This window comes from Saimiri boliviensis, chromosome 15 (genome assembly GCF_048565385.1).
Source record: "Saimiri boliviensis isolate mSaiBol1 chromosome 15, mSaiBol1.pri, whole genome shotgun sequence".
Taxonomy (NCBI): domain Eukaryota; kingdom Metazoa; phylum Chordata; class Mammalia; order Primates; family Cebidae; genus Saimiri; species Saimiri boliviensis.
Genome location: NC_133463.1, coordinates 44,562,613 through 44,589,137, shown reverse-complemented (window position 1 = coordinate 44,589,137; position 26,525 = coordinate 44,562,613). Strand labels below are relative to the sequence as shown.

The window sequence follows — 26,525 nt, the reverse complement described above, 5'->3', positions numbered from 1 at the left end:
ACTTTGGTTCCCTGAACAGGATCCTAAGGTTGGAAACTCTCCAAGTGACAGAAAATTGGCAGGTTCTTCATCGTGGACTCCTTACTGGTTCTCTGGAGAGGAAAGGAGTTCTGCTCAGGACTTGGCCGAGCCCTTTGCTTGGTGCCCCAGCCAGTAACTCAAAGTTCAAGGAACTTGACAGACAGAGGCTGTTTGTGTGGTGAAAGATTTGAACATGCCCAGTTCAGTCTGCCATTGCATGCCTGCATCTCATCTCCTTCCAGGCGAGGCTTATTTCTGGCCAGGCTCATGATGGATGTACTCTATGTGGGAAGACTTTCGTCCTCCCCTGTGGCATTTACCCTGGATCAGGGCGAGCCCTGGATGTCTCTGTTACCCCAATCCATACAGCCTCACTGTGCCAAGTGGAAGCAGTGGCAGTGTGTGTGTGTGTGTGTGTGTGTGTGTGTGTGTGTGTGTTATTCAAACGGTTAAAAAAAAAAGACAGAATGCTTAGAGAGATTTCCAGAAAACAGATTGTGTCAGTCTAGACTAGTAAAACCCAGCCAGTTTAATTTCTGAATTTGTGGTTATTATTTCTGAATTTGTTTTGTATTTAACCCACTTCTCCCTTCCCATTCCCACACACACAAAAATAAAGAGTAAAAAGGTGAGAAAATGACCAACCAGTTTCAGCCACTATCTTGGCACCATGAAAGTTAAAATTCCAAAGATTAGAGATTATATATTGTTCCTATGAAAAATAACCTTTGTGTGAATCTTTAAGTATTCCTACTTTAAAAAAAATAGCAAAAGCAGCATATGTTATTGTTGAAACTTTAGAAAAAAATAAGCAAAAAGAAGAAAATTGAAACCATGTATAATTTCACCATCTAGACATAAGATTACATGGTTTTGTTATGTAAGAACTGACCTTAAGTTAGGTAGAATAGAGTTCAAATTATGGGTCTACTTGTACAATTCAGAGCAAGTTAGCCTCACTGAGTATTGAATTTCTCTCCATAAAATGAGACATATATGTAGGGGTGTGGATGGTTGTGGTAAAATTCTGCCACAAAAATAATTGCTGATTGATGTATCTGTATTTTATCCCCTAAACTGCTGATCATTTTTCATTGTTAATTTCATACTACCTGCAGTTTCAGAAAATGAGCTCATTAAATTTTTCCCACATTCCTTTCTTTATTATATTGCCATGACACAAATTTACAGCTTCAATCTTCTGCTTTATTGTTTCCATTGCTTGTACTTGTCTGGGGTAAGATGTACACAGAGCCATATTTTTACAGTGAGTAAGCCTGATTTTAGTGCTTTATTATTTTTTGGCAGTGAATGATGTTGCAGCAAGTCTGAAACCAACTTGATTTTCTTCCTTCTAGGTAATTCGTTTTGCCTGGCAGATGCCTGAAGATTTTCTTCAAGTTCAATATTGTACATAGGGCAGATTTTCATATTAATGATCGAACTGGAATGTTCCTGGAACATGGTTCACTTTTTATTTACAGTTTTAGTAATATCTTAAAATTCAAATAATTCTCTTGTATTATATCTTTGAATATATCTTCTATTTTGTGTTTTTTTTTTCAATCCAGATACATCAATTCTTCTTATATTGGATTATGTTTACCACATATATTATCTCTTATATAATTATTATTTGCATTCACTGTGTCAGCAATTTAATATTCATCAGTTTGTATTTTTTTTTTTTTTTTTTTGAGACGGAGTTTTGCTCTTGTTACCCAGGCTGGAGTGCAATGGCGCGATCTCAGCTCACTGCAACCTCCGCTTCCTGGGTTCAGGCAATTCTCCTGCCTCAGCCTCCTGAGTAGCTGGGATTACAGGCATGCACCACCATGCCTAGCTAATTTTTGTATTTTTAGTAGAGATGGGGTTTCACCATGTTGGCCAGGATGGTCTGGATCTCTTGACCTCGTGATCCACCCGCCTCGGCCTCCCAAAGTGCTGGGATTACAGGCGTGAGCCACCGCGCCCAGCCAGTTTGTATTGTTTTAATTTTATTAGCTCTATAATGGTGTCCTTTAATTTTTCTTTATTCAGAAATTCTTTTTAAAATCTCATTTTCTTGTTGTCTTACTGATTTTATAATTTTATTGAAATGTACTCCAGTGAGAAATGAGTGTAACTAATATGCCTCTATTGGCTTGTGTTAAATTTTTAGCTAGGTTGGTCTTTGTGTCTTTTGCATACTATAATCCCTTCTTTCTTTTATTTTCTTCTGCTCAGTGTTTTTTTTTTGGTCAAGTTATTTTATTGTATTATTAATTAAACTTTTTATTTTGAGACATTTAGATTCACATGTGGTTATAAAACGTAATACAGAGGAATTCTATGTATCTTTTGTCAATTTTCTTTAATGATAAGATCTTGTAAAACTGTAATACAATATCAAGACTAGCATATAGATATTGATACAAATCTTATTCAAATTCTCTTCATTTTACATGTGTGTGTGAGTGTGTGTGTGTGTGTGTGTGTGTATGTGTATTTAGCACTATGCAATTTTTATTGCCTGTGTAGGCTGGCAATTCTACCACCAAAGTCAAAACAAGGATACAGTAGGTTGTCCTTTATAACCATAATTGACTATTTTGGACATTTTATACAAATAGAATAATGTAATTATGGTCCTTTGTGACTGGCCTCTTTCTTTTAGCATAATATTCCAAGGTTCATCTATATGGTAGCACTTTCCACTACTTCATTCCTTTTTATTGCTGAATAACATTTCACTTTATTGATATATTGTATTTTATTTACATATTCATTAGTTAATGGACATTTGGGTTGTTTCCACTTATTGGCTATTATGAATATTACTGATATGAACATTCATGTACAAGTGTTGGTGTGGGCCTACGTTTTCATTTCTTCTGGGTTGATACCTCAGGGTAGAACTGCTGGGTGATATGATAATTCTGTATTTAACTCTGAGGAACTGACAGAGTGTGTTCTAGAGTGGCTGCACCATCTCACATCCTCACTCGCAGTGTATGAAGTTTCCAATTTCTCCACATTACCTGTTTGTTATTGTGTTGTTTTTTGAGACAGAGCCTCATTCTCTCACCCAGGCTAGAGTGCAATGGTACAGTCTCGGCTTGCTGCAACCTCTGCTTCCCGGGTTCAAATGATTCTCTTGCCTCAGCCTCCTGAACAGCTAGGACTACAGGTGCACCACCATACCCAGCTAATTTTTGTATTTTTAGTAGAGGCGGGGTTTTACCATGTCGGTCAGACTGGTCTTGAACTCCTGGCCTCAAGTGATCTGCCTGCCTCAGCCTCACAAAGTACTGGCATTACAGGCATGAGCTACTGTGCCCGGCCATCTGTTTTTCTGAATAGAGACATCCTAGTGTTTGTGAAGAGGTAGCTTGCATCATGGTTTTTTTTTTTTTTTTTTTTTTTTTTTTTTTTTTTTTTTTTTGAGACGGAGTTTCGCTCTTGTTACCCAGGCTGGAGTGCAATGGTGTGATCTCGGCTTACCGCAACCTCCGTCTCCTGGGTTCAAGCAATTCTCCTGCCTCAGCCTCCCGAGTAGCTGTGACTACAGGCGTGCGCCACCATGCCCAGCTAATTTTTGTATTTTTAGTAGAGACAGGGTTTCACCACGTTGACCAGGATGGTCTCCATCTCTTGACCTCGTGATCCACCCGTCTTGGCCTCCCAAAGTGCTGGGATTACAGGCGTGAGCCACCGCGCCCGGCCTTTGTAGAGACTTTCTTTGCTATATCTCATGTAGTTTCGATTTGCATTTCCCTAGCTAATGATGTTGAGGGCCTTTTCATGTGCTCATTAGCCATTTGTATATCTTCTTTGTTCAAATATGTGTTAAATATTTTCTTCCTTTTAAACTGGGTTACTTTCTTATTATTGAGTTGTAAGAGTTCTTTATATGGTTTTTCCATAAGTCCCTTATCAGATATGTCATTTACAAGTAATGTCTCCAGTTCTGAAGTTTGTCTTTTCACTTTCTTGATGGTGACCTTTGAAGCATAAACATTTTAAATTTTAATGAAGTCTAGTTTATCTATTTTTGTTGTTGTTGTTGCCTGATCTGCAGCTTTCATGCTCTGCAGAGTCTACCACTGCTTTCAGCAGCCTCCAGTCTATATCCCAATTATGCCACTGCTCCCATCAATGCTTGGGTTGCCTTTCCCCTTCCATCCTGAGGAAGGCACTGGGAGTCAGTTGGCTTCCTCCTGATTTCATTGTACTGGGGAGAGATTGGACAAGGGGAAGTGAAAACACCACAAAATTGGCTACTGTTTAGAGTATGACTTCTTCTTGGTTAGGGAGTATCTTGGTTGTTGCAGATCCTTAATTGGTTTCTAGAATTCCCACAAAGCTACTGTAGTTCCTATATCATTGCATGCTTAATGTTTCCATGGGGAAGCAAGAGCCTGTAGCTTCCTTGTTGGCCATCTTGTTAATCTTCTGACCCTATGTTTGCCACGTTGAGGTCTCTCACAGCTATGTGTGTTGCCTGCATTTCACTGGGCCATTCTGTACCGTCTAATGTGGCTGGAAATGCAACATCTGGTGGGGCTTGATTAGGCTGGAATAGCCGAGGTGGCTCATTCCTGGCCTGTTGGTTGGAAGATCAGCACGGCTATTGACCAGAGCACTTCTAAGTGATCTCTCCATGTGGTTTGAGCCTGTCACAGCATGGTGGCTAGATTCTGAGAGCCAGCATTCCAGGAGCAAGCATTCTAAGAGGAAAAAATGAGGAGCTGTCATTCTTCTAAAGAATGGGCCCAGAACTGACCTTTTCTTTTGTCACCACTAGCAAAGGAAAGCTCATTCTCTTCTGTCAGCAGGTTATACTTAAATGTAGATGACTCAAAGATGTGAGAAGACCAGATTTAGTGTTTCTTTTTTTAAAAAATACTTTCAAAAGGTAGATGTTTAGATGAATCTGACCCTTTTCAGACTTTTTATAGACACACAATTATTTCAGTGGAGGAAGCCAAATTGCAAAACAAAAAAATGGTAAAAATAAATTTCTGTTGTTGTTTTTTTTTTTAGATAGAATTGGGAGGTCCTAGGCTAGCCCTTACATGTAGGCAACTGGTATGTCCCACTGTGGGCCACCCATGAAACCCCAAAGCCTCTCAGGACATAGTGTGAAAGCCACTGCCTGAGTTAAGATCTCTAGATTTAGACGTCATTCAGATTTCTCACACAAGGGTGGGGATACAGTAAGGTCACACTAAAAACATCTGTAGTTTAGTCCCTCTGTGCAGCACTTCTGAAACTATGGCTGCACTTCCTATTATGCTAAGGATGACTTAATATTTGCAAATGCCCTCTTCTTCCACTCCCTCTGTGCCCCAGCCTTTCCCAGGTGTTCCCATGGGGCTCCCCGCTGCCGTGGGTCCTCTCCCACTTATGAGTGGGCCCCACCAGGGCTGTGTAGTAGCCTTTGTTTTCTTTTGTGCTACTTCTGAGCCAGTGGAGTCACCTCTACTGTTGTATCCTTTTTCTCTCTCACTTTGTACCTCAGGCCTTGTACAAAGTGGGAACAAACATTTCTCCATGTCCATTTTCCTCTATTGCAAAGGCCACAGGATTGGGCTGGTTTGCACTCTCTTCTCTTTAAATGCAGAGTTTTTTCTTGTTCGTTAGTTTTTAAGGGCCTTGCTTCTCATCAAATCTCTGCTTCCTTAGACACAAAACCCACAGGGGCTGAGCAGGAAACATACCTGACTCCTCCTTCCCCAGGATAACCTTGAGCGCCTTTTCCTTCCTCTCGCAACTGTTGGCCTCACAGCAAGCCTGTACTTCTTGTACTTCTATCCCTCCACCCTTTCCCCTCGGGATTTCCTTCCCAATCTTCCTTCCCGATGAAGAATGGCCTTTATTTGCCCAGCAGCTCAGGGGACTTAGTCTTTCCAAATAGATCCCCACACCAGCTGACCTCATGAGATGCTCCAGTGAAACTTCCTTGGCTTTCGTGAACAGTGATCAGGGCAGCAGGTCCCTGCTGGTCCCCTGACCATGCTCAGACAGATCTGAACTTCCTGGGCCTGAGCAGTGAGGCCCACCTCTGGAACCCTGTGACACTGTGATGAGTGAAAGGAAGCTACAGAGAACTGTTGGCACTCCTGAGAACAGAAGCCAGGCAGCCAGATTCCCATCTGATAATGGGGTGTGTCCTGGCTTACTGGGAAGAAAAGTTTATTGTAGACTATACCTGCCAGGCATTCACTCGCATAAAGGCAAAAGAGACGTCTGCAAACCTTGCCTCTTGAAACGGAAGAGCCTCCTAGTTATTCTGTTTCTAAAACCTGATTATCTTTTGTGTTCTTGAAAATCTTATCTTCATTTCCTAATTCAAAATTGCTCTCATTCATCTCAGATCCTCCTTGCCCATACGTGCCACTTGGACCTCATTTTCTGGCAAACTGCCCTGGGCTCACCAGCTTCAGCTCCAGTTTTCACAGCCCTATGATGAGACTTCCCTCCTTCATCGCTGACCATTAAGCACCTATCCCAGCCGGGGTGAGCTTCTACTGCTGCAGGATCAAAAAGGAAAGGGGACATTTTACAGCATGGAGACTACGATCGTTAATATTGATTGTCAACTTGATTAAATTGAAGGATGCAAAGTATTGTTCCTGGGTGTGTCTGTGAGGGTGTCAACGAAGGAGATTAACATTTGAGTCAGTGGACTGGGAGAAGCAGACCCACCCTCAGTCTGGGTGGGTGCCATCTAATCAGCTGCCTGCACAGCTAGAATAAAGCAGGCAGAAGTACATGGAAGGACTAGACTGGCTGAGTCTTCCAGCTTTCATTTTTCTCCCTTGCTGGATGCTCCCTGCCCTTGAACATCAGACTCCAAGTTCTTCAGCTTTTGGACCTTGGACCTACACCAGTGGTTTGCCAGGAGATCTTGGGCCTTCACCACAGACTGAAGTCTGTGCAGTCGGCTTCTCTACTTTTGAGGTTTTAGGATTCAGACTGGCTTCCCTGTGCCCCAGCCTGCGTATGGTCTATTGTGGGACTTCATCTTGTGATCGTGTAAGTCAGTACTCCTTAGTAAACTTTCCTTCATATATGCATCTATCCTATTAGTTCTGCCACTTTAGAGAACCCTAATGCAGAGACCCTCATTGTGTACCGCAGGTGTAAATTCCACTCTGTTATCAATATTCCCTTTCTGGAAATGGTTAATTTACCACCTATTGCTCATGGTAACCAACACAGGCACACTTATTCCAGATAAATCTTTGTAGATTTAGGGGCAGCCCCAGCCTCGAGTGGGGCAGGGCAAGACACAGTAGTCCTATAATACCTGTCCAAGGTGTGTGGCCCTAAAGATGGTGGGAAAATCATGCCCCCATTGAATACACATTCTCCTTCCTTGAGCCCCAGCTTGCCTTCATTTTGTAATCTGTAAGTCAGTATTTCTTAAGATGGTGTAAGTCCCCACCTGTAGCAGATATTGCTCATCTGTCATAATATTTTTTCTGGTCAAGCACAAATTTGGTCTCAAGTGTCTTTGTTATCTTGGGACCATAGCAACAGCATGCAATGAAATTGGACATGTAAAAGCAATCTTATTTTTCCTTTCTGGAATGTAACGAAGATGAGTGTAATTAATCAGAGTGAAGAGGGTAAGGGAATGGCTGATTAGAAGTACCTATGAAAGAGGAGGAAGGGGAGAAGGTAAAAAGAAAATCAGAAAACCAAGCTGAGCTGTAAGGGGTGAAAAGTCCCCAGGAGATGATGATGCAAATGTCCCTGCTGGGGGAACAAGTCTGGATTAAGAACCTGTAAGTGGAAGAATTGGTATTTGGGAATAACGATTTTTTGTGGATAGAGATGCTAGAATAGCAACCAAAACCGTAAGTCAAAGCAATTTTGCCTGTGGACCCAGCCAAGAAAAGATTCTGTTTCTCTAGGGGTAAAAGGGGTTTGCAGAGAAGGTAAGTCTGGCTCAAGAAGTGGGAGCAGTGGAGGATGAGGAGGGAGCACTCTCCACCTGGAGGTGAGAGCTTCGAGAGATGTCCCCAGGTACCTGAAAGGAGGGGGCCTGTAGGAGTGCAGAACAGGTCTTAGGTGCTTACTGAAAAATGTGTCCCTTTACTTGTGATTTCACTTAGTTATTCATAAATTGGACTACAGAATTTCTTCACACATCTTCAACAGTGTGCTGTGTACATCAATTGGATTGTACCTAGAGATGCAGTTTTCAGAGTGAAAAAACAAATCCCGAAAGTGAAAGTCGTTAGCTGACGGTCACACATTTCTCATAATGGAAAGTGGAGAAATCATATGGGAATGTAGCTGGAGGACTTGCCCTCTGGGGCCTCCCCCAGGAACGTTGAGTATGAGATCTCAGCTCTTCCCAGACCCACCAAAGGGGCCCCCGCCTATCACCTTCACCTGGGACAGTTCTAAAACATAATGAAGCTGCTGGTGACTTGTGCTTTTCCCACCCTATTCCAGTTTAAGCTATGGTTTTGCAATATTTTGGCACGCATGATACCATGACTTAGGCTAAGAATAGTGTCTGTCTAACTGGGTGAAGCAGATTCCAGGGAGCTTTACAACTGGTTACTGCTGATATTTCAATAATACTTCGAAAAGGAAGGATATGGCATGAAGGTTTATGTTGATTCCAGTTAACTAACCGAGTGATCCGGGAGGATTTCCTCCTTTTTTCTTTCACTGTTCCTTACGTAAAAGAGGCATGGATCTGCCTTTACTAGTCAAGTGTGACTGATTTGCTGAGTGTCACTGATTCAACACCCATAAACCCTCCCTTCACTTTCTTCCTCCCTATGTTCTCTGCTGGAATAACATCAGGTTTTTATGACCTCTTACTTGGTTCCTTATAAATCCTCCAGGGGATCTCCAGCTCTCTCCTCCTTTTAGGTTGTTTTATAAACTTCCCTCAGGCCATTGTTCTTAAACATCATTTTTTAAAAACTTTATTTTTAATTGACACATAATAAATGTACAAATGTATGGGGTTCAGTGTGATGTTGTAAAATACGTATACATGTGTAACAACCAAATCAGGGTATATCTATTATCTACTATCTCAAACACTCATCATTTCTTTGTGGTGAGAACATTCAAAATTTGCTCTTCTCGATATTTTGAAATGTACATTATTGTAAACTATATCACCCTATTACTTATAGCACACCTTAGCATATTCCTCCTGACTGTGACTTGTACCAATTGATCAGCTTCTCTGCGTCCTTCCCTCCCTACCTTCCCCAGCCTCTGGGAGCTGCTATTCTACTCTGTACTTTAATGAGAGCGACTTTTTTAGATTTTACATGTGAGTGAGATGAGGCAGTATTTGTCTTTCTGTGTCCTCTAGTTTCATCCATATTGTCATACATAATAGGATCTCATTCCTTTTAATTACTGAAGAACATTCCATTAGGTATCTGTACCACATTTTCTTTCTTCATTCATCCATTGGTGGACCCTTAGGTTGACTCCGTATCTTGGCTATTGTGAATTGTGCTGTAATAAACATGGGAGTGCAGATGTCTCTTTGATTATAATCATTTTATTTATGTCTTAAACTATAATTTTGATTATTTTTATCTCCTCTCTCAAAAGCCTTCATTGGCTCCTTGGGGAGTGTAGAATAGAGAGTTCAGACACCTTTGCCCAGCATTTTAAACTCTTCAGAGCTGGAACCAAATTCTCCTTCACAGACTCTCTTTTTAAGTGAAACTGAGCTACGTACTCTTCCTCATAAATAAAACATATGTTTTTGTCTCCTCATCTTATGTTGTTCCCTTCCTTGAAACAGCCTCCCACATTTAAGTGTTTAACTCACTTTTTTTCCCCACTAAACCGATATTTCTTGCCCTTGGTTATACAATAAATCACCTGGGCAATTAAAAAAAAAATCTCAATGTCCAAAAAACTGTACCCCAGTGCAATTCAATCAGAATCTTCAATCAGAGGTTGGACCTGGTCATTAGGATCTTTTAAATGATGTTAAAATATTTAGATAACATAAAGTTTACCAATTTTACCATTTTTAGAGTACAGTGGCATTAAATACCTTCACATGTTGTGCAACCATCATTACCATCTATATCCAGAACTTTTTATCATCCCAAACAGAAACTTTCTCTATATTAAACAACACCTTCCCATTCCCTGTCCTCTCTCCAGCCCCTGGTAACCACTGTTTTATTTTCTGTCTCTATTTGAGAATTTGACTATCCTAGGTACCTCGTATCAGTGTAATTATATCATATTTGCCCTTTCATGACTTATTTCACTTACTGCGATGTATTCAAGGTTCATCCGTGTTACAACATGTGTCAGAATTCCCTTCCTTTTTGAGGCTGAATAAGATTCTATTGTATGTTATATACCACATTTTGCTTGTCTATTCACTTGTTCATGAACACTTGTTTCCCGCCCCCCCCACCTGTTAGCTGTTGTGAATAACGTTGCTCTAAAGATGGCTTTATAAATAGCTGAGTTTCTGTTTTCAGTTCTTTGGTGTATATACCCCAAAAGTGGAATTGGTGGATCATATGGTAATTGTTTAAATTTCTGAGGAACCTGAGTCAGTAACTTCTGAGGTTCCCAGGTGGCGCTAAGGTGCAGCCACTTGACTCCTACTGCTGTAGAGCCTTTCCCAGTTCCTCCAGCTAACTGTAACCTCTCCCTCTTACCATCTCAGCTAACAGTTTAATGAGCTTCTTTATGGCACCTGTTTATTTCTGTTATATTACTTATATTGTTATATATATTACTTATGTTAGATGTTAAGTGCAGGATGACAAGCAAACCAAAAAAAAAAAAAAACTGTGCTCTTGTGACACTTGCAATTTAGAGGAGGAGACAGATAATAATTATGTAATCATATAAATGTATAATTACAAATTGAATTATCTGCTATGGAAGAAACATGTTTCTATTGAGGGCAAATTAACAAAAAACTGTGACCTAGACTGGAGCGGGAGGGTCAGGGGGTCTTTCTTTAAAAGGTAATGGTTAAGTTTAATTCTGAAGTTTAAAAAGGAGTTGCCTAGGCCAGATACCGTGGCTAACACCTGTAATCCCAGCACTTTGAGAGGCCAAGGTGGGTGGATCATGAGGTCAGGAATTTGAGACTAGCCTGACCAACACGGTGAAACCCTGTCTCTACTAAAAACACAAAAATTAGCCAGGCATGGTGGTGTGCACCTGTAATCTCAGCTACTCAGGAGGCTGAGGCAGGAGAATCACTTGAACCTAGCAGGCGGAGGTTGCAATCAACTGAGATCACACCATTGCACTCCAGCCTGGGTGACAGAGCAAGACTCTGTCTCAAAAAAAAAAAAAAAAAAAAAAAAAAAAAAAGAAAAAAAAAAGGAGTTGCCTAAGCATGAAGTGAGGAGGAAGATCATCCAGGAAGAATAAATATAAATTCAATGGATGAAAAGAAAAAAAGGTCAGTTTTGCTGGAATATGGCAAATTCTATAAGATAAATTGGCCATTTTTAGGGGACAGACCATGTCAGACCTTGCAGCTATTTTAAGGATTATTTTGGTCTTTATGCTAAAAGCAATGGGGGAACCACTGAAGGGATTTAAGCAGTGACATGACAAACTCAGATTCACATTTAGAAAAGATGAGTCTGCTGCGTCGGGGTATGGATTGGATGAAGGTGGGATGGTTGTGGAGAAACCAGGCTTTTGCAGTGGTCAGGGTGATAGAGGCTGGTTCCTTGGAGCAGGGAAGTTGCAGTGGTGATGGACAAATGTCAGAGTTGAGAAATACTTAAGGTGGGTGGTCCTTGTTGATAATTTGAATATAGGCAACTAGGTAAGGTCACTTTCAAGGATGATGTCACCTTTTCTGACTTGCCCGAAGCTTTCAGATTGTAACTATGTTTGATTAAACTTTGCATGCTTCCAGAATATCTTGCATAAAGTTTACGTTCACCAAATAATAATTCTTGAAGGAACGAATGAGTCAATAAACCAAACATAACATTATATGGAATACACCCATATGACGCATACTGAATATTAATACAATGCTGTAGATTACTATTTTTTTTGCAGATGGACATTTGCACAATTGGCTCAATTGAATTAAATTCAAAATGTTTTCTCCTTCTGTTATAGCCAGACTTGTGCTAGGCACTGAAAATACATACATAAGTAATATATTTTCTGCCCATGATTAGCCACAAAAACAGTAGAGAAAAAGACATGCGAATAAAAATTATAAAAGAAAATGTAATTGTAAAAATAAGTGCACACTTTAATTGCAGAGAAAGTACAGAGGAGGCAGTGATTACTTTTTTTCTCAGGGGAGCTAGGAACATTCCCAAGCCAGAAATATAAGTGCAACATATTCCAAGCTGAGTTAAAAAAATGTACTTGGATGTTTTAGTGAATGATGAGCTTATTGTGGTTACAGCATGGGATACAGGCAGGCAATATCACTAAGGTGGGTAGATAGATGGGGAAGAGGAAGGCAGAGAGAGTTGGCTGGAGGCCTGAGCATCATGGCAGCATAGGGATTGGGAAGATTGAGGAGGCCAAAGTATATTTCATGCTACATTGGCCATAAAATATTTTTGTAAGTCAAAGGATTTCACGGTCAAATAACTTTGGTAAATACTGATAATTACATCTCCCTCTTGGAGATGTGTATGAACATTGGCATATTAGAGGCTTACAGAACAGAAATTGGTTTAACTTTGTCCCACACAGTATTTCTCAAACACATGGGACTTATAATAACTCCCTTGCTCTCATAGAACATAGCACACATATTGACATCCTGCAGGAGAGTATGGTTTGGAAAATTATTACACTGGGCCAGGTGCAGTGGCTTACGCCTGTAATGCCAACACTTTGGGAGGCCGAGGTGGGCCAATCACAAGGACAAGAGATTGAGACCATCCTGGGCAACATGGTGAAACCCTCTCTCTACTAAAATAAAATAAAAAAAAAATTAGCTAGGTGTGATAGCGTGTGCCTGTAGTCCCATCTACTTGGGAAGCTGAGGCAGGAGAATCACTTGAAACTGGGAGATGGTTGCAGTGAGCTAAGATGCCACTACTGCAGCCTGGCGACCAAGCGAGACTCAGACTCAAAAACAAACAAACAAACAAATAAACGAAATGTTACATTGGGCTTTAGATCAGAGATGATTTACATGGTTTTGCTGTCAACTATGGTCAAGGTGTAGTGTGGGCTTCTGCTAGTACTAGCTTTTCACTACTAATTTGCTATGAGTTTTGCTGCTAATGAGCATATATGGTGTGACAATAAATCTTTCACAGAATATTTGCTAATTGAGCAACACAAAATATACAGAAGGATTTAGTTATCTGCAAGCAGGAGGCAAAAGAAGAGAGCTGTAGATCGAATGTTTCCTTAAACACACAAACATATCTCTCAAGAATAGTAAAGGTGCTGTGGTTAGGCTTCTAAACACTTCTGACCTGTAAATAGACGATTGCTTTATAACACTGTGAGAGATGGTTAAAGCTTAATAGTGATGGTGTTGTCATTATTGCTAACTTGTTGAATGCTATTTTGAATTTTTCATCCTTTTGAGAGTACTGTCATAAATCCTAAGATTGCAGAAGGTGTCATTGATAGAGTTGAGACCCATTGCTGCTTTGCTTGAGAGGCACTGGAGTATCAATGTCAGTTCTCAGAGTGGGCAGCCATTGGACGGAAGTGAGGTTCCAGGAAGATGAGCACAGCTCAGTGGTGATGGAGGTGGCCTGTGACTCTAGTGAAAACTGTTGGTGTTCTATGTCCAGCATCCATTTATCCTTCTGGTAAAACACCATAATTTTCCTTTTAGGAATAATTTCCTGAAAATTCTGATGGTTACTTGAGTGTGTGAGAGTCATTTTATTCCCAAGTGGTGAAATAGGGCATCCCTTTCGTCCTCTAGCTTCTATATTGCTCATGTGTTTATAAATTCTGCTATTACCCAATGATTCATGGATTTCTCCTCTGAAGATTTTTTCCTAGACAGCAAAGTCTTTTTCCTTGTTACTTTATGCAGATTCTAGACAGTATACATGATGTTGTAGGACCAAAAAAACCCAATGAATGGAAGATGACTAGATCTAGCATAAAACATCTTGTCAATCAGAATTGTGAAATGACTTCACTCCGGTGGAAGCAATAACAAATGTGTACACCAGAGCCCACCCCTCTCTTATTTTCTTTAACTATTGACTACGTAAGTTTTCTCTTTCTGGCTTCTTCTGACACTTCAGAACCCACTTGTAAGTTCAGGTCAGAAGACACCTTGACAGCCTCACTATTCTTCCAAGAAAAAATAATATTAACTTTATATTTCACTCAGAAAAAACCTGTTTTTGCTTTCTTTGGAGTTAAAAAAGTTCTCAGTTTGCAATCCTTAGTGTGCTTTCAAATATTTTAAAATCTGACCTGCCTTTTGTTGCTCCTGCAGCTTTTCCAGGATTTATTTCTGTCTCTGGGTTTCTTTAACAGCAAAACAAAACAAAACAAAATAAAACAAAACAAAACAAAACAAAACAAAATGAAAGACATCTTTTTTTTTTTTTTTTTTTTTTTTTTTTTTTTTTTTTTGAGTATGAGTCTTGTTCTTTCCCCCAGGCTGTAGTGCAGTGGCTTAATCTTGGCTCACTGAAACCTCCATCTCCCAGGTTCAAGTGATTCTTCTGCCTCAGCCTCCCAAGTAGCTGGGATTACAGGCGCACACCACCATGCCTGGCTAATTTTTTTTTTTTTTTTTTTTTCAGTAGAGATGGGGTTTTGCCATTTTGACCAGGCTAGGCTGGTCTTGAACTCCTAACATCAAGGGATCCACCTGTCTTGGCCTCCCAATCTCATTGATCTGAAAGTAATAAGGAACAAAGAAAACTTCATGCTGGTAAAATGGCTAAAATGTATGAATAACATCCATTTATTCATTTATCTTTAAAAAATTATAAATTCCTATTATGTGCGAGGCATTGTTCCAAGTGCTAGAGATTGAGCGATGAAGAGATAGTTCTGCCCTTGCACAGTTCACATTCCAGTGGTGGATATATAAACTCAATAAACCGATATACTCTTATTTCCAACAATTCTTATTTTATTAAGCCTGTAATCCCAGCTACTCAGGAGGCTGGGGCAGTAGAATTGCCTGAACCCAGGAGGCAGAGGTTGCGGTGAGCTGAGATCGCACCATTCCGCTCCAGCCTGGGTAACACAAAAAAAGAAAATAAAAGAAAATAAACAGAAAAACAGGATAGAGCTTGACTGGTGGAGGCAGGAGTGGGATGTAAACATGGCATGGACCATTTAAGACAACAGGAAAGTCCTCTCTGTGAAGATTGCATCTGAACCAAAGCCTGAATGATGAGAAGTAACCATGCCTGCAGCGGGTGTCAGTAGAACATTTAGGCACAGGAACAGCAAGACCACAGGTTCTGATTTGGAGGCTAGACTGAAGGCAAATGTGGCTAAAGCAGAAGGAAAGAGCAAAAAAGATAATGGAAAATTATTCATTGAAGCACCAAATTTGGATGCATGTTTTTTCTCTTTTGGTCAACTTCATTGAAGTGTAATTCATATAAAATAAAATGGACCTAGTTTAAAAGTAAGGTCCAATGAATTCTGACATATGTATTTATTTTAGCTTACTCTAAAAATTTATATATTTTCTCCGGCTTTAAAAATTTTATAGTTTTAGATTTTACATTTGGGTCTGTGGTCTATTCTGAGTTAATTATGTTTAGTTTAAGATAAAGGTTAATATTCATTTTTTCCCCATAAGGATCTAGTTGTCTCAACACCAGTTGTTGAAAGTCCTTTCTCCATTCACTCACCTTGGTGTCTTTGTCAAAAGTCAATTGATGCTATACATGTGTCTCTGTTTCTGTTGTGTAACACTGATCTATAAGTCTGTCCTTTCACTAATGCCATACCATCTTGATTACTGTAGCTTCGCAGTAAGTTTTGAAATCAGGGAATGTAAAATCAGTTTTATATGTTTTAAAATATATAAAATGATTTGGCTATTTGAGATTCTTTGATTTTGGGTATGAATTTTAGAATCAGCTTGTTAATTCCTACACAAAACCATTCTTCTAGAATTTTGATGAGGATTGCATTAGGTCTATAAATCAATCCTCTTTATGGAGAGTTTATATCTTAGTGATTTTGATTCATAAACATCATATGTCTCTTCATTTTATTTGAGTATTCTCTCAGTATTTTATAGTGTTTGGCTTATCTGTCTCATATATATTTTGTTAAATGTATTCCCAAATATTTTGTGTTTTTATACTTTTGTAAACGACTTCTCCCACAAGTTTATTTTTCAGGTTTTTGTTGGTCATATACAGCAATACACTTGATTTTGTATATTGACCTAGGATTTCGCAATCTTGCTAAATTTGCTTATTAGTTATGAGGCTTGGTTTGTTTGAAATGGATTACAAAATGTATTGGTTGAAGCATATGGGTTTATATGTTTGCAATTGAGATCTAAGGCAAGAAGGAGGCTCTAATGTTCAGGATGCAGCATACCTGAGTACATCTGGAGGCATCAGGCAGACTAAGGAGGGGCTGAGGGCACTTGAAGTCAAGAAACTGTCTGGGAAAGTCCTCATTCTAAAGAGCCAATGGACGGGCCAAGTTTAGTCCAAGAATATGCATTTTGAAATGAAGATACTTATAAGAGGCAAGATCTTTATCTGCATTAAAGGTTCTTTTTAATTTTTATTTAAAAACTTTTAATATTTGCATATGAATGCCACATCATAGTTAAAGGTTCTAAAAGAGGTATTTTACTAAAACCTTTTAAGGTAGATTATCCTTGGTAAGCCACTTGGGATAAAAGGTGACAGTGAACTATAAAGACAAACAGGGATTTCATTTTGTTACTATATGTATGTGTGTGTGTTTGTGTGTGTGATAGACACACACATGCCCACAGAATTTCATGAAATTTAATGAAAATGCAATGAGATATCAGGACTAAAAACTCACTGAGATTAAGTAGCTGTTAAAAATCCCATCCCCATCTTCCTTTCCCCACCACACTCTGCAAGCCTCCCTCCTCACATCCTGCAAGTACTTAAAGTCTATTATACTAAAACAATTCAAAGGGCTGGGGTTTTTTGTTTGTTTGTTTCTGAATAATTAAGTGTCATGGTTGATTGAAGAACTATAAGGCAGAGCCAGCAACGACCATGAGAATAAAACATTTTTTTGCTAGTCTTTGAACCTCTGCAAGCCATGGAAAAGGGTCAAACTGACCTCATTTGTCACTTGTGGGTCAGGCTAGCCCAACTAACATCTGGAATCCACATGTAGCAACACAGACTGCCTCTTTTTATCTCACTTCCTATCTTTATAGCAGTGTTGGGAATGTGCACATTTGCACTTTTGAGAGGGTTCATTAGTGTAAGATTAAGATTTAAGGCACTTCCACAAACGTACAACCTTAGATTTGCTGGTTCATTGTCCACCTGCTTGGGAAAGAGCTGCTCAGAGACGAGTGTGTAGGGAAACTCCTTGCTCCCTCTGGTCACTTTAACTTCATGTCCAAGACTATGCCCGGACTTTTTTGTTCATTCATTAATTTATTCACTCATTAATTCAACAATTATTTATTGAGAGCCTACTATGTGCCAAGCATTGTTCTGGGTACTGGGGATCAGCAGCAAATAAAATAGATAAAATATCTATCTTCATGGAATTTATATGCTAAGTCATTTGTTCAACAATGATTTGTTGCACCAGGACTTGGGTCTGATTTCACAGTTTCATTGGGGCAGGAGAAAATAACCACATTAGCATACAGGGTGAGAAGTGCTCATACAAAGGTAAACACATGGTACCATGCAGTTAGTGAACATATCCTGGGGAATCAGGGAGAGCTTCCCAGTGTTGATGTCAGACTTGAATAGGATAAGCAGGAATTAATTAGATGTCATAGTCCATTTAGCATTGATAGAACAGAATGCCTGAGGCTAGGTAATTTATAAAGAAGAGAGGTTTATTTAGCTTATGTTTCTGCAGGCTGGGAAGTGCAAGACTGGACAGCTGTATCTGGTCTTCCATGCTGCTATGCTGCTTCCACTTACAGCAGAAAGTGAAGGCAGAGTGGGTATGTGCAAGAAATCACATGGTGAGAGAGGAAGAGAGAGAGAAATCAAGGAAGACAGACACTTTTTTTTCCCTCAGAGACAAGGTCTTGCTCTGAACACAGGCTAGAGTGTGGTGGTATGATCATAGCTCTCAGTGCAGCCTCCAACTCCTGAGCTCAAGTGATCCTCCTGCCTCACCCTCCAGAGTGGCTAGGACTAACTGCAGGTGTACTATCACTGTGCCTGGATCATATATACATATATATACATACATATATATGTATGTATGTATGTATGTATATATATATATGTATATATATATATATATATATATATATAGAGAGAGAGAGAGAGAGAGAGAGAGAGAGAGAGAGTGTGTGTGTGTGTGTGTGTGTGTGTATGTGTGTGTGGAGATTGGGATCTTGCTTTGTTGCCCATGCTGGTCTCTGACTCCTGGTCTCAGGCAATCCTCCTGCCTCAGCCTCCCAAAGTGCTAGGATTACAGGCCAGACACTTTTTAACATCTGGCTCTCATAGGAACTAATTCATTCCTGTAAGAGTGAGAACTTTCTCACTGCTGAGGTATCATGAGGAATCTGCCACAAGAACCCAAACATCTCCTGCTAGGCCCTACCCCCTAAAACCACCACACTGGGGACCAAATTTCAGCATAATTTTTTTTTTTTTTTTTTTTTTTTTTTTGCAGGGACAGACCATATATAAACCATGGCACTAGGTGAGAAACTGGGGCAGGCATTTTCAGTAGAGGAACAGTAGTATATATGGTGGCCTGGGAAGGCTACCCTCCAGTGTGAGATGGAAGGGAAGGAGTGGAAGCAGATGAGGCTGGAACTGTCTGATATGGTTTGGCTGTGTCGCCATTCAAATCTCAGCTTGAATTATATATACCAGAATTCCCACATGTTGTGGGAGGGACCCAGGGGGAGGTAATTGGATGATGGGGGCCGGTCTTTCTTGTGCTATTCTTGTGATGTAAGTGAATAAGTCTCATGAGATCTGATAGGTTTATCAGGGGTTTCTGCTTTTGCTTCTTCCTCATTCTCTCTTGCCTCCATCATGTATAAGGGCTTTTCCATCTTTTATGATGATTCTGAGGCCTCCCCAGCCATGTGGAACTGTAAGTCCAATTAAACTTTTCTTTCCAATCTCAGATATATCTTTGTCAGCAGCGTGAAAATGGACTAATACAAAAGCCTTGTGTGTGATGATGTAACAGCTTCTTATTGCTGCTGTAACAACTTGGCTCAACAAAAATTTATCATCTTATAGTTCTGAAGGTCAAAAGTCCAAAACAGATCTTACTAGGCTAAAATCAAAGTGTCAAGATCTAGGAGAAACTCTATTTCCTTGCTTTTTCCATCTTTTAGAGGTCACCTGCATTCTGGGCTTATCACCCCTTCCTCCATCTGCAAAGCAGCAGCATAATGTCTTTACATTTCCCTCTGACTTCTGCTTCCCTTTCCTACTTTTAAGAAAGGTAGAAATGTGATTAAATTGAGCCCACCTGGATAATCCTGAATCATATCCCCATCTCAAGGTCTGCTGATCAGTAATTTTAATTTCATCTGCAATCTTCATTCTCATGCAATGCAATGACATGCAAGATTATATATAGTCACAGGATCTGGAGATTAGGATGTGGACATCTTTGGGGCAATTATTCTGCCTTTTACATAAGGGCAGCTATTTATGGAACGTAAGCAGAGGAGCAATATGAGCAAATTTGCGTTTGGAGTAAGTAACCACTGTTATGGTTGTGTAGAGATAGGGCTGGGGTGGGTTGGGTTGGCTAGGGCGGAATGGAGCTGGGGGTACCTTACAGAGACTTGAAGCGAAAAGCCTAGTTAAGAGACCATTTCAGCAATTAAGGGGAAAATGACACATGTCTGTATGTATATACTTGAGGTAACTTAACCATAGGGTTCTTAGAAAAGTTTTAAGTTGGAGACATACCTCGCAGTGTGGAGAAAAGAAAATTGCTTTTAAATTCTAAAGGCATGATTAACTTTGGAACAAAGGTTAACTCTTCATATACAGTTTCCTTACTTTTCCCAAGAAGAAATGTTTTCTTAGTTTGTAAAACAAGGATGTTGGATTAGATTGCCTCTAAAAGTTTTCTCCTTACTAACGTCTCTGATTCTATGAAAAGAAGAGGAGAATTGTTTCCATCTTACCTAGATTGTGGCTTGGAGATAAATTCACAAGTGATGAAAAAGTCCTTTGTAAACATAAAAACAGTTACTACTAAAGCTAAGTGCTGTCTTTTACTAAACTACAAAAGACTAAAGAAAAATGTATGGATATGTGAAATACAAACTGTACGAATCCCAAGAGCTGGAAACTCCGTGAAATTATCAGTGTTTCTATAGGAAATATAGCAGGCTTTTAGCTTCACTTCTTTTTACCTTTGTGGATGGGAAGAATGGCCTGAGGGGTGGATTCTTACTGTGTCTATCAGGAGTCTTGGTGGCAAGAAACAGAGGCTGACTGATATGGTTTGCTCTGTTGTGCCCACACCCAAATCTCATCCTGTAGCTCCCAAAATTCCCACGTTGTGAGGAACCTGGTGGGAGATGATTGAATCATGGGGCCAGGTCTTTCCTGTGCTGTTCTCAGGATAGTGAATCAGTCTCAGGAGATCTGATAGTTTTAAGAAAGGAAATTTCCCTCCCCAAGCCCTCTCTTTGCCTGCGCCATTCACTTAAGATGTGACTTGATCCTCCATTGCCTTCCACCATGATTGTGAGGCTTCCCCAGCCACATGGAACTGTAAGTTCAATTAAATGTCTTTCTTTTGCTAATTGACCAGTTTCAGGTATGCCTTTATCAGCAGTGTGAAAATAGACTAATACACTGACTCTGCCTTGGGAGGATCTTGAGGCTGCTGATGGTCTGGGAGGCTGTGTGGGCAGGGAGGACCATCAAGAAGCAAAGGAGCACAAAGCCTCAGAGCTAAGAGTATGGACAAGGGGATGCTGCAGAAACATCCAGGATGTTGTGTAGCCCCTGTGTCTCCAGAGAATCTGGGGTCACATTGTTTCCTCCATTTTTGTGTAACCAACTAGAGAGGCAAAACCCCCAGAGGCTCATTTGTTACATTCCCACCTCCTTAGCTAGAGAGGAAGCATCCATCTATCTCAGCTTTGCCTCCTATCTGGCTCACTATTTACAACACAAAATCTCCTACAAGGGAGAACAGATTTGAAAAAGTGTGGATGTCGGGATGGGATGGTTGGTTGCCAGATGGCCAAAAAATGACAAATTTTTGTTTTTCTCTCTAGCCCCTTGGCTTCCTCTTGGCTATCTTTTAGTTTGTTAACTTACTATAAGGGAACTATGTCACATCAATCTAGACTGGTGATTAAAGTGAGATCTTAATTACCAGGGTGAGTCAGAAAATGAGATTTAAAGAGTCACTTTGATTCTTTTGAGATTGCCATTCTGATATTGCATCACTCTGTAAATGGCAAGCCTGACCCCAAGGCAGATTAGGTGGATTTTTTTCCAGCCAATTTCTGATTGGTCTTTGTGTTGCAGACAGCTTCTGACTGCTTCTCAGACAAGGCTGTGTGGACAGACAGACTAATAGCCCACAGAGACCATTGCTTTGGGAGATGGATGCGTTTATGACAGTGATGTTTGACCACAAAGCCCATGACACTTAGCTGGTTCAGTACTGTCCTTTCTGTGTAGTAATTCTCCTAGTCAGGGCTCAATAGCAGAGATTAGCTAAATTGACTGCTTTGTTCTCTGGAAGCATGTGTTTACAGTTAGTAGGACCAGAGGTAGAAAGGGATATTGATTAGTGCTAAATTCCCCATCATATTGATCCAGTGAGAAAACAGACGAAATCCAGCCACTTGGAAAGAAAATTTCTGGCTTTTAAGGGGTTACCCTGTGGCTGTCTCTCTGGCAGAGAGGCTGGAACAAGCACAGGCTTGCCAGGAGGAGAGCACCAGGGGGCCAGACTGGGACGTGCCAGTTCTATGGTTGTTCCCAAGATGCTGGTTGCACAGAAGCAGATAGAACAACCACTTTTTCCTTTTTCCAGATTATTATAACTTTTTTTTCGACCAAAAATGGCTTTTGATGAATTGTTGTAATGGCGCAGAAAACCCAGAGCCAAGGATTTGGGGGAAAAAAGTAACAGCAGCATTTAGTAAGTGGAATTTGTACAAACAACACTTTCATCATTTTCTTATGATAGATGAAGATCCTTGAAGCCTGAGGTGGGGAGGCAGAGTATCTGAAATGAAAAGCAACTTCCTCTGTTTCCCGTTGGACATCTTATTGTACCAAGAAAGACAAAGGATGAACATTCACAAAATGTTCACGCATGAAGAGTGGTGTTGCCAGCAAGCCGAATTTGAGACATGCCTATGACTTTTTAGCCATGTATGGGTAGCCGTTATTCAGGAGAGAAGGGTTGGAGGCTGTGCTCGCTCTTGCTACGTTGCCTTCAGATCCGTTGCTAGCCCCTTCCCTGCTCTGATGTGGGTGGCAAGCTGGGTATGAGGAGGGAGCCTGCAGGAGACTGGAGGCCAGGAGGGCGGCAGGAGGTAGTGTTTCTCCCTGTCTCTCCAGGCTTTGGGCCTCAGACTTTGCTACCGCTGGGACTCTTCTGTGGTGGCTCAAGTGTCCCTCTGCCCCCAACAGTCCTGCCAGGGTTCTAACTTTCACCAGGTGCCCAGTCTCTGGGTGCTGGTAATTCCATTTCTCCCCTTTTTTTCCTCCTAACCCAAAGTTGGTAGTGCCTTCTCCATTGTGGATAATCTCTGGAGCACCTCCCTTTCCTGTCTGGCTTCTCAGCAAATTACATCACCTGGGTAACCAAGTCCCTGTATTAAACTCTACTTTTAAAAACACTTAGATGATTTTCCAAATTAGACTATGACTAATACAGGCAGAGGAGTGTCTTTCTAAGAAGAAACCTTCCAGAAACTATGTAGGATCTAACTGTCCACCCCCGACCATGGTTTGAAACAACGATCGGCTTCCTCCTTTTTCGCTCCTGGGCTCCTCTATTAAAGACACTTGCATCGTTTTGTAGTCTGACACATCTTCAATATCAGGTTTCCCGTTCCATCTGGACTCTCGGCATCTCTCTGCCAACCTTGTGCTTGTCCTCAGAAGCAGCACGGCATTGAGTAAGAGCATTGGCTTTGGCATTGAGCTGACTTGCTTCAAATCTCAGTTAATGTCTCCAAACTTCAGTCGTGCTGTCCAATAAAGCACAACACGAGCATCATGTGTGGTTTTACATTTACCAGTACCATGTTTAAACACATAAAAAGAAACAGGTGACATTAATTTTAATAACACATTAATTTCAAAAAGCATCATGTAATCAATACAGAAATATTGAGACATTTTACATTATTTTTTCTAATACTAAATCTTTGAAATGTAGTATGTATTTTACACTTACAGAAATTTTTTTTTGAGATGGACTCTTGCTCTGTTGCCCATGCAGGAGTGCAGTGGCATGACCTCGGCTCACTGCAACCTCTGCCTCTCAGGTTCAAGTGATTCTACCCCAGCCTCCCAAGTAGCTGGAACTACAGGTGCATGCCACAATGCCCAGCTAATTTTTTGTAGTTTTAGTAGAGATAGGGTTTTGCCACATTGGCCAGGTTGCTCTCGAACTCCTGAACCTGTGATCCGCCTGCCTCAGCCTACCAAAGTCCTGGGATTAGAGGCATGAGCCACCATGCCCAGCCTACTTATAGAACATTTGAATTCAGATTTGTCACATTTTAAGTACTCAGTGTTCATATGTGGCTACTGGCTACCTTACTGAACAGTGCAGATCTATAAAAAGAGATAATAAAATTACTGTAGCCATTGTTCCTTTTTGTTAAAGGTTAGAGATAATATGTACAATACTTGGCATATAGTAGGAGCTTATTACAGGCGAACTGTGATTATTATTAGCTATGGGTGCTCAGTTTCCTTTCTATTTCCCTTACCAGCATTTTGAAATTTTCATTGCTCTTCTCTCTCTTCATGGCTTTTACTCATGATCTCCTCCCATTTTCAACAGATGATCTTATTTTCTCCTTCAAAGAAAACAGTGGTCAGCTGAATATTTCATTTCACTGACTAGTCATCCATCTGTAATAGAAGCTTTATTAACTGACACAGTAGAATAATTTTCATGAATTGAAAAAGTTGGTTAGGAGAAATAATCATTAAAAATAATTCGTAGTACATTAAATGTATTATTTAAAACATAAAGAATGTGATTCCTGAGCAAGATGGCCAAATAGGAACAGCTCTGGTCTGCAGCTCCCAGTGGGGAAATGCAGAAGGTGGGTGATTTCTTTATTTACAGCTGAGGTACCCAGTTCCTCTCACTGGGACTGGTTAGACAGAGGGTGTAGCCCATGGAGGGTGAGCAGAAGCAGGGTGGTGCATCACCTCACCCAGGAAGTGCAAGGGGTCGGGGAACTCCCTCCCCTAGCCAAGGGAAGCCATGAAGGACTGTGCCCTAAGAGACTGTACTATCTGGCCCAGATATTATGTTTTCCCATGAAATTCACAACCCACAGACCAGGAGATTCCCCTGCATGCCTACACCTCCAGGGCCCTGGGTTTCAAGCACAAAACTGGGCAGCTGTTTGGACAGACACTGAGCTGGCTGCAGGAGTTATTTTTCATACCCCCGTGGTGCCTGGAAGGCTGGCGAGACAGAACCATTCACTCCCCTGGAAAGGGGGCTGAAGCAAGGTGCTGAGTGGTCTTGCTCAGCGGGTCCCACCCCATGGAGCCCAGCAAACTAAGGTCCACTGGCTTGAAATTCTCACTGCCAGCATGTCAGTCTGAGGTTGATCTGGGATGCTCAAGCTTGGTAAAGGGAGGGGCATCCACCGTTACTGAGGCTTGAGTAGGTGGTTTTCCCCTCACAGTGTAAACAAAGTGGCTGGAAGTTTGAACTGGGTGCAGAACCCACTGCAGCACAGCAAAGCCACTGTAGCCAGACTCCCTCTCTAGAGTCCTCCTCTCTGGGAAGGTCATTTCTGAAAGAAAGGCAGCAGCCCCAGTCAGGGGCTTATAGATAAAACTCCCATCTCCCTGTGGCAGAGCACCTGGGAGAAGGGGCGGCTGTGGGTGCAGCTTCAGCAGACTTATATGTTCCTTCCTGCCAACTCTGAAGAGAGCAGTGGATATCCCAACACAGCACTTGAGCTCTGATAAGGGACAGAGTGCCTCCTCAACTGGGTATCTGGGCATCCCTTGGCCCAGTCAAGTTGACACATGAAATTAAACCATCACACCTTCCCATCCCAGGAAGTCCTTCACCTCTTCCATAGCTCCATCTGACCTTGTCTCCCCAGAACACTTGCTCTGCCAGTTGGCTACTCTTACTTTCCTGATCTTCTCCTCTTGTTCATTTCCCTATACGTACAAGTATGCTAAGGACTTTGTAATGCTAAAAAGGATCATTAATAAATAAATGCATTGAGATGCAACATTTCACCAATAACCTGTCCCTTGATCTTGCTCTTTTATCCTTCTCTTCCCATATTTCTCCACTTGCTGCCAGACTTCTTAAAGGAATAGCTGCACTTTCACTTCTCTGAATATTTCTTCTGTCTAATGCCCTCTGGCATCCACACTACAGCTTTACTGAAATTGATCTTGCTGATGCTCACACTGTCCTAATTCTCCCTTTCATCTTGGTTCTATTCCTCCTCTCCACACTGTCTGTTGCCCTTTTAAAATTTTCTACCCCTGTAATATTTGTGGCATCATCTTCTGACTAATTATCTCTTCTTCTGCTGTGTCTTTCTGTTTCTCTATGGTCTTCTCTTCCTTGTTCCGTCTCTTAAATGTTGGTGTTTCTTGGTGTTTCACTTTTCTTGCTCACTCAACATATTGTCAGGGCCAGGGCTTGTGTTCTGTCCCTGCTTGGCTGGAGGCTGAGCTGCAGATTCTGACACACATCTCAGCATAGTCCTGGGGAATAGGGCTGGGGTGTGGGGTGAGAGCAGTGAGATTTCTTAGGAGGAACTGAACTGATGTTCCTTACAGAGATCAGTGCCTGAGTCTAGCCTTGAGAAGTCAAAGCTGGGAGGCTATGGGAAATATTTGGGACACGCAGTGGCTACACTTCCCATGCTTGGTGGGGCAGGGACACTGGAGGGCACAGGCACCCAAGATCTCTGTCTTGAAAGAACTCAGCCCCTCACCCAGGCTGGGCAAAACTGTTGGGGGCACCAGGGGCAGTAGCACCAGGGGTAGGAACTGAGCCTGGATGAGAGGTCACTGCTGGTGCAGCACAGATGTTCCCTTTGGTCATCTCTGAAAGTCCCACTGCTTCTCCACTTCAAAGAACCAGCATTTGGATGCCGTCCATGACAGAAGGACTGGAGGACAGCTGGGCTAAAGGTGTTTTTTACT

The 26,525-nt window shown here is 41.1% G+C and overlaps 1 long non-coding RNA gene across 1 annotated transcript in view; it reads left to right on the top strand.

Moving 5' to 3' along the window:
- The window catches only part of LOC141581462 (uncharacterized), a 93,245-nt gene that overhangs the window by 14,784 nt on the left and 51,936 nt on the right, over window positions 1-26,525 (top strand). Inside the window, exon 2 of the long non-coding RNA XR_012514106.1 lies at window positions 6,380-7,041. This is a non-coding gene — a long non-coding RNA (uncharacterized LOC141581462). The remainder of the gene's footprint in view (window positions 1-6,379; window positions 7,042-26,525) is intronic.